Genomic DNA, 8,565 nt, shown 5'->3' on the forward strand with positions numbered 1-8,565 from the left:
GGCGCATGCTGCTGAATAGATCTGAGGTCATAGGGTGTTTAAGAGGAGCTAGATTCCATACTTGTTTGGCAAATGGACATTGAAGAACAAATGGAGGCATGATTCATGTGCATTACAATGGGGGCACAAAGCGACCGGGTTGATGTTTCTATTTTGAAGATTGCTTCCAACCGGGAGAGCATTGTTTAGGCCTTTCCAGAGCAGAAATTTCACTTTTGGGGAGCATCGGAGATTCCAGACCTCTTTGAGCCAATTAAAGTCTTGTAGAGTCACATCTGGGCCTGACTAGCGCTTCTCGTATTTTGATGCCTCATTGTATCCTCATTTGGCAGTGTATACCCCTAATGATGCAGCATAACATCGATCCTTGATGGGCCTTCTTTATGTGTTGCTTGGCCATCAAGTTACTGTTTTATTCGGGCTTTATTTCTTTTACGGTTATGTCGGTTTTATCATCATTGGGTTAGGGACTAGGGTTTTGTTTTGGATTTTCCTGCACCTCTATAATTAGAGGACGCAACAGCATTGTATATTCATTCATAATTTTGCATCAATAAAAGATAAAAAAAGAGGTAGTCCTAACTACCTAAAAAAAGCTTTGTTTGTCAAAGCCCTACAAGGAGGACTTGCAACCTCGTCGATCTCAATCTCACAAACTTGATATCGACTTCATCTCGTTCGTTTTCGCCTCATCTTCTCTCATCACCACCACCGTTCACGTTTGCTCTGTTTTTCTTCACCAAAACAGAGTATCGATCCAGTTTTGCTTCCGCCCCCATATCAGTTGGTATCAGATTCAATTTCGTTCCTGGATTTGATCATGCCTCCTAATCCACTAAAGAACGAGACTGGTGGAGAACATCAACCTGATCCGACCATTGATTGGATCGACTTCCGAGACACTCTCCTCGCTTCTCAACTGGCTATGCAGACTTCCATCCAATAGTTAAGCCAAACTTTGCTCAGACATCTCGGTAACGAACCCGCACGTTCAGCTGCAGCTGTTGCAGTCGATGGACAACAAGAACCGCTCAACGTTAATCAACAACTCATGGTGGGTGGTGAGCGTCCACAAAGTCGGAAAGAGAATCTCGCGGTTATAGAGGAACCTCCACGGCGCGACCTTGTACAATACCGCCCACAAGAACAGCGGTACAACGACTCACGTTGGGAACAGGGTCTTCGCGTGGACATTCCAGAGTTTCACGGTGGTATTCGTGGAGATAATTTACTTGATTGGTTGGTAGCGGTGGAAGAAATCATTGACTTTAGAGGGGTTCCCGTCGAACGTCAAGTAGCCTTAGTCGCCATGAAATTTTGTGGTGATACAGCCTCCTGGTGGCAGCAAACCAAAACTACTCGCGTGCGGGAAAAACACCAATACATACGTGGGAAAAATTGAAGAAAAAGCTGAGGGAGACTTTTCTTCCCCACAACTATGATCGTCTTCAATACACAAAGTTTCAAAACTTGAAACAAGGAGCTCGTTCGGTAGATGAGTATGCAGAAGAGTTTTACTTATTGCTAACTAGGAATGAGATTTTTGATACCCAAGTTCAGGTTGTTTCACGGTTCATTTAAAGCCACAACTCCAGAATTTTTTAATTCCGTTTGACCCTACAACAATAGCTGAAGCTCACAGACGCGCTTCGTCGTTTGAACATCAACTAAGGACATCCTCCTGGAACTCTTCTACTTACAGATCACGGTAAACCAAACAACAACCTCCACCATTGTTGCGGGACACGACATAACAACACAGGCCTGATTCAGGTAATACAACAAAAGAGGAGGAACACGGCTTACGTCGCTCTGCCCGCAATGCCCTTCGTTGCTATACATGTGGCGAACCTGGTCATCGCCAAACCGGATGTCCAAAACAGACTCTCTGTGGCTTGCTTGCTGAAGAGAAAAGTCACACGTCGGACCCACCTTCATCGGACGAGGAACATGAAGACCATGCGGAGAACATTTATCATACAACTCGTGATGTAGGCACGTCCCTTGTTATTCAACATGTGTGTTTGACACCCCAACAACGTGAGGAACATTGGCTCTGCACAAACATCTTTCGTTCCACATGTACAATTCGCGGGAAGATCTGTACGTTCATTATCGATTCAGGGAGTTGTCGTAATGTAATCGCCGACGCTGCGGTAAAGAAACTTGGTTTACAGATCGATACTCATCCAAGACCTTATTCTCTTTCTTTTTTTCAAAATGGAATAGCTACTCGTGTTTCACAAAGAGCTTTGGTACCTTTCTCCATTGGACCATTTTACAAGGATCGGTTTTACTTTGACGTTGCTCCAGTGGACATAAGTCATCTCATCTTGGGAAGACCATGGGAATATGATCGCAAGATAATCACGATGGGGTCCGTAACACTTATCAGTTCATTTGGGAAACACACAATATTCTGCTCCTACCTTCGCGAGAGCACTCGTTCACGACGACGCCAGCTCCATCAGACACTTTTGATTCCTCCAAGAAGTCTACGTCATCGGCACCATCATTTTTTTGTTCCCACTCTGTTTTTGAGAAGGAAATGTAGAATGCTGATCTCGCGTTTGCCCTGATCACAGTACCACCAATGGATGTCGCATGTTCTACTCCCCTTTCCGCCGCCATGGAGACTGTTTTGGTTGATTTTGCGGATGTGTTTCCGGATGAATTACCGTTGGGACTTCCACCCCTTCGTAATATTCAACATCAAATTGATCTTGCTCCTGGAGCTACACTTCCTCACCGGCCACATTATCGCATGAGTCCACAAGAACATGAAGAGTTGCGTCGGCAAGTCGAGGACTTACTACGCAAAGGTCATATCCGAGAAAGTCTTAGTCCGTGTGCAGTTCCTGCTTTGCTCATTCCACAAAAGGATGGTTCATGGAGAATGTGTGTTGATAGCCGTGCCATCAACAAGATCACCGTCCGGTACCGTTTTCCGATGCCGCGTCTAGATGACCTTCTTGAACAGATTGGCAAAGCTTGTATTTTCTCCAAAATAGATTTGAAGAGCGGGTATCATCAAATTCGAATTTGCCCCGGAGATGAGTGGAAGACAGCCTTTAAAACGCGGGAATGTCAATTTGAGTGGCTGGTCATGCCGTTTGGGTTATCCAACACTCCGAGTACTTTTATGCGTGTGATGAATCAGGCCCTTCGTCCATTCATTGGTAAATTTGTGGTGGTGTATTTTGATGATATTCTCATTTTTAGTTCGTCGCTGGATGAACACGTCTCCCACCTTCGTGACATACTCCTTGTTTTGCGGCAAGAAAAATTGTTTGCGGTCGTCAAAAATGTGAGTTTGGGACGTCGGAAGTCAAGTTTTTGGGTTATGTTGTTTCCGACAAAGGTTTGTCCGTTGACAGTGATAAAGTCGAAGCTATTCGCTCCTGGCCACTCCCACGTTCAGTCACTGCTGTTCGCAGTTTTCACGGCCTTGCTTCCTTCTATCGACGCTTTGTCCACAATTTTAGTTCCATCATGGCTCCCATTACTGATTGCATGAAAAACAGACATTTTGAGTGGACTCCAGCCGCTAATACGACATTCGAAGACATCAAACATAAGCTCACTACAGCTCCGATTTTGGTCCTCCCTGATTTCTCTCTTACCTTTGAGCTCCATTGTGATGCTTCTAACTTGGGAGTTGGGGCTGTTCTAGTGATCAAATCCGACCGGTGGCGTTTTATAGTGAGAAATTAAATGGAGCACGACAACGCTACATCACTTATGATGTTGAATTTTACGCAATTGTTCAAGCCATTAAACATTGGCGTCATTACTTAGTCCACCGCAACTTTGTGTTGTTTACCGACCATGACGCCTTACGACATCTGGATAGTCAAGCTAAGGTATCTTCTCGTCATGATTCTTGGACTGCGTTTTTGCAACAATTTACATTCTCTATCAAGCGTCAGTCGGGAAAGACAAGCCGGGTGGCTGACGCTTTAAGCCGACGACATTCTCTGTTAGCCACTGTTCATATATTTGTTCCGGGATTTGCAATGTTTGCTGAGTTGTATAAGACAGATCCTTTCTTTTCTAGTGTGTTTATAGAAGCTGAACAAGGCAGTTCCGATGACTACTCTATTCATGATGGTTTTCTTTTCAAGGGCTTACATATTTGTGTTCCGGAGTCTATTTTTTGTTTACAAATTATTCAAGAACTTCATATGGAAGGCCATGTGGGATGTGATCGTACATTGCAGTTGGTCTCATCGTCATATTTTTGTCCTACGTTGCGACGTGATGTGGAACGATATGTCGAACGTTGTCGTATTTATCAGCAGGCTAAGGGTAAAGCATCCAACGCTGGGCTGTATCTTCCTCTCCCGTTCCTACTCAACCATGGACTGATGTTAGCATGGATTTTGTGTTGGGCCTTCCGCAAACTCAGCGTGTGAATGATTCCATATTTGTCGTTGTTGATCGTTTTTCGAAGATGGCACATTTTATTCCATGTAAGAAGACAACAGATGCATCCACGGTGGCTACATTGTTTTTCTGTGAGATTTATTGTCTACATGGGCTTCCGCAGTCCATTGTGTCTGACCGTGATACCAGATTTTTTGAATCATTTTTGGAGATCGTTGTGGAAATTGTTACGTACTAGCTTGGAAATGAGTTCAGCATATCATCCTCAAACAGACGGTCAAACTGAAGTGACTAATCGGACATTGGGTGACTTGTTGACGTGTTTAGTGGGTGATAATGTTAAGAGTTGGAATGCTAAATTGTGTCAAGCCAAATTTGCGCAGAACCATGCCTTTAACCGCATCCTTGGTTTCAGTCCTTTTTGTGTTGTGTATGGTGTAATGCTGCGCTGTCCTCTTGATTTAACGACGCTCCCAGATCACACTCGTTTGCATGGCCATGCTCTTGATTTTGTCGAGGAATTACAAACGATGCACAAACAGGCGAAGGAGCATTTGGACAAAGCGACTGCCAAGTATAAAGAAGCGGCGGATCGGAAAAGTTGTGCCGTTGTGTTTTAGCCCGGGGATTTGGTTTGGGTCTATCTCACTAGGGACCGTCTTCCACTTCGTGATTACAACAAGCTCAAGTCCAAAAAAATTGGTCCCGTCGAGGTTCTCGCACGTATCAATGACAATGCTTATCGCGTTCAACTTCCGCCTCACTTACGAACTCACAACGTTTTCAACGTTAAACATTTGTCTCCTTTTCGTGGGGATAATGAGGATCTTGATTCTGGGACGAATCCTTCTCAACAGGGACGATCCTTGATGGGCCTTCTTTATGTGTTGCTTGGCCATCAAGTTACGGTTTTATTTGGGCTTTATTTCTTTTACGGTTATGTCGGTTTTATCATCATTGGGTTAGGGACTAGGGTTTTGTTTTGGATTTTACTGCACCTCTATAATTAGAGGACGCAGCAGCATTGTATATTCATTCATAATTTTGCATCAATAAAAGATAAAAAAGAGGTAGTCTTAATTACCAAAAGAGCTTTGTTTGTCGAAGCCCTACAAGGAGGACTTGCAACCTCGTTGATCTCGATCTCATAAACTCGATATCGACTTCATCTCATTCGTTTTTGCCTCATCTTCTCTCATCACCACCACCGTTCACGTTTGCTCTGTTTTTCTTCATCAAAACAGAGTATCGATCCAGTTTTGCTTCCGCCCCCATATCATCTAATGTAGTAGCTAGCCAGAGTTATCGATCAAGTGCATCTAGCTTACTTGGTCTGAGTAGGAGAATCTCTCCCTCGTGGTAAGGTAGGATTTGCCATAGCTTCTCTTGGTCCCACTCCTTAGAGACAGGACATATGAGATCTTGAACTCGCATATGTAGTGAATCTTTTGGTGGTTGTCCCATGGGTGTAATATGAGAGGTAAGAGAGATCCAGGGATCATACCATACAGACGTAAGCATCCGGATTAACACATGTGTGATTGGTTTTCAGATATTATGTTTTGCAGGATCGGTTGGAGTCTTCTGGACAGCAGCTTGGAAATAATTTTATAGAAGACAGAGCACAACGCAATCGTGTGCTCTGTATTTTTGGGATAAGCCGAATATGAGTTTTATTGATAGATTGTTGGTCCTACCGTGTTCCAATTGGATTGGAAAAACTGGCAGAAAAACTGTCGGGTCCCGGAGCTTTATCGGGGTCCTCATGTACAGGTAAGCCCTCTTTATCCTCTAACACCGAGAATTTATTTATTATCGTTCTACCTCTGGTGGTTGCATGAAAATATCTCTTGTTTTTATCACCAAGAGCTAACCATAACTGACGACTTCTTTGTTTCCATTATTCCTCTTCTCCTTGATATGCAAAGAATAGTGCATTGTTCAAGGATGAGATATCCCCTTGGTTTGGATTTTTGCTTGACATTGCCATCTCAAGTTTCCCTCTGAGATCCTCAATCAGGTGGCGGCTATTCAGGTATTTAGCTTTAGACCACAAAATGATTTCAGATCAACACCGCTTAAACTTTGTCGTGTTGTTTGAGCCTTCAATCATACCAGAATATACCTTTTTTCTTCTTCTTGGTTAGGTCCAATTGAGTGATCAGGGGACGGTGGTATGACCCTTCAAAATTTAGGTACTCGCAGTGACTAAAAGGATATTTCTCTGCCCACAAGCCATTGGACATTGCTCTATCGAGTCTGCAGAGTACAAGATGGTTATTCCTTTGTCCTCTCCATGACAGAAAATCACCAGAGTGATGTAAATCATATAGATCACATTCTTCCATGAAAGATTTGATGTCAACAAAGGTCCCTTCATGTCTTATGGGGCCTCCTTGTTCTCTGATGCCTCGATGATGTCATTAAAGTCCCTAGTAAGGAACCAAGGGTCTTCCCTGCTCTGCCCCAGTAGGGTTAGCTCGTCTCAGATAAGTTTCCTTTTTGTTCTGTCTGGCTCTCCGTAAACAAAAGTGGCAAAGAAACTCTTTCCTTCTGCTTTAATCCTTGTATCAATGTAGTTGTGACAACTCGAGATGATTGAGACCTCTACCTCTTGTTTCCACAGAAAAGCTAGACCTCCCCCTCCTAGACTATGTGGAGAGACAAGGTGGTGGGATTGAAAGTTCAGGCATTGTAGAGATTTGAGCACAACATCATCAGGTTTCTTTGTCTCCATGAGTAATATTAGTTCCGGTGAGATCTTGGAGTTGATCTCTTGAAGTCGTTGGACTGTTATGGGATTCCCCAAACCACAACAGTTCCAACTCAAAACCTTTAAGGAAGAGGATTGGGTGGATTGTGAAAATCCACCTTCTTCTTAACCATGGCCGATATGATTTTTCCTTTTGGGCCAGTTCTCCTTGATGATGGGTTTCCCCCGATCTTATGATTAATAGCTTTTTGTTTTGGTACATGTTTGGGGCATGGAATGCTTGATTCACCTTTGGTAGCAGATCCTCCCTTCAGGTGTGTTCTTCTTCTAGGTGAGCCCTGAACCAGGCAGAGATTCCTTTTGCTAGATTTAGCACCTGAAAGTCTCAATGGGTTTTGTTTTGAGGTTTTTGGAGAGGTGGTCTACCTCTTTTTTTTTTTTTTTTTTGTGCGGATGCTAATGTTGGAGTTTCTTCGACAAGGAGGGACCAGTTGTGTAATGACCCTCACCAAGAGTAAAAATCCAAATTAAAATTTTGGAGAAAAAGACCCGGAAAAGACTTAGCAAGAAGGAGAAGAGAAGGATAAGAAGAACGACCGAAGGAAGTCCGAAGAAAAATCAACAAGTCGAAAGATGGCCAATGGCCGGAGGTCAAAAGGCCAAGTCCAAAAAGAAGTCGAAGAAGAAGAATGGCCAGGTCAAAAACCACAAAAAGGCCAAGGTACGGTTAGGACAGACGTACACGTACAGGGACGGTACAGACGAACATACATGATCGGAGACAGTACGGACGGACGTACATGGTCGGAGACGATACAGACACATCGGACGTACGCGGACGGAGACGGTACACACAGGTCAGACGTACGCGGTCTGAGACGGTACGCATAGGTCGGACGTACACGGACGAAGATGGCACGGACCAAGTCAAGACGGTAAAGGACAAGTATAGCCGGTAAAGACCGATGTTCGCAGTACAGACGGAGAAGTTGCGGTACTGACGATAAGTTGCGGTACTGCCGAGAAACTATGGACGAGACCGAGAATTTGTGGAATGTATCGGACGATCGACGGACGTAGTGCCGAGAAGTAATCATTAGGTAGTTGAAAAAAAAAATGGAGAGACATAATCATTGTGTCTTTAAGAAGATGACCAATGGGAGTTCATGCACCAAAAAGTGGGAGACAAAGGAAGATTCTTCCTTTACAAATCAGCCAATCCGCACCCATGCAAGTAAAAGGAGATTCTCTCGATCTTGAGAGACTTGCGCACCAAGTGTTGCCTAAAAGGAGTGGAGGAAGAGAAAACGTGGAGACCAAAGAAAAACGATCTTGAGAGATCTTGAGAGATTCTCCCTTCTCACTTTGCTCATTCTCAACTCAAAGGAGAAAAACACAAAGTTCTCGAAGTATTAGCTCTCTGAAAGTCGGAGAGGGAGACCGGAGTTGGACGCTGTCGGAGACGC

At 44.0% G+C, this 8,565-nt stretch overlaps 1 pseudogene; it reads left to right on the forward strand.

Annotated features, from left to right (window-relative positions):
- Window positions 1–1,051: 1,051 nt before the first annotated feature.
- On the forward strand, window positions 1,052–3,517 carry LOC147937242 (uncharacterized; annotated as a pseudogene).
- The last annotated feature ends 5,048 nt before the right edge of the window (window positions 3,518–8,565 follow it).

Source organism: Camelina sativa, chromosome 10 (assembly GCF_030686135.1).
Source record: "Camelina sativa cultivar CO46 ecotype springtype chromosome 10, ASM3068613v1".
Taxonomy (NCBI): domain Eukaryota; kingdom Viridiplantae; phylum Streptophyta; class Magnoliopsida; order Brassicales; family Brassicaceae; genus Camelina; species Camelina sativa.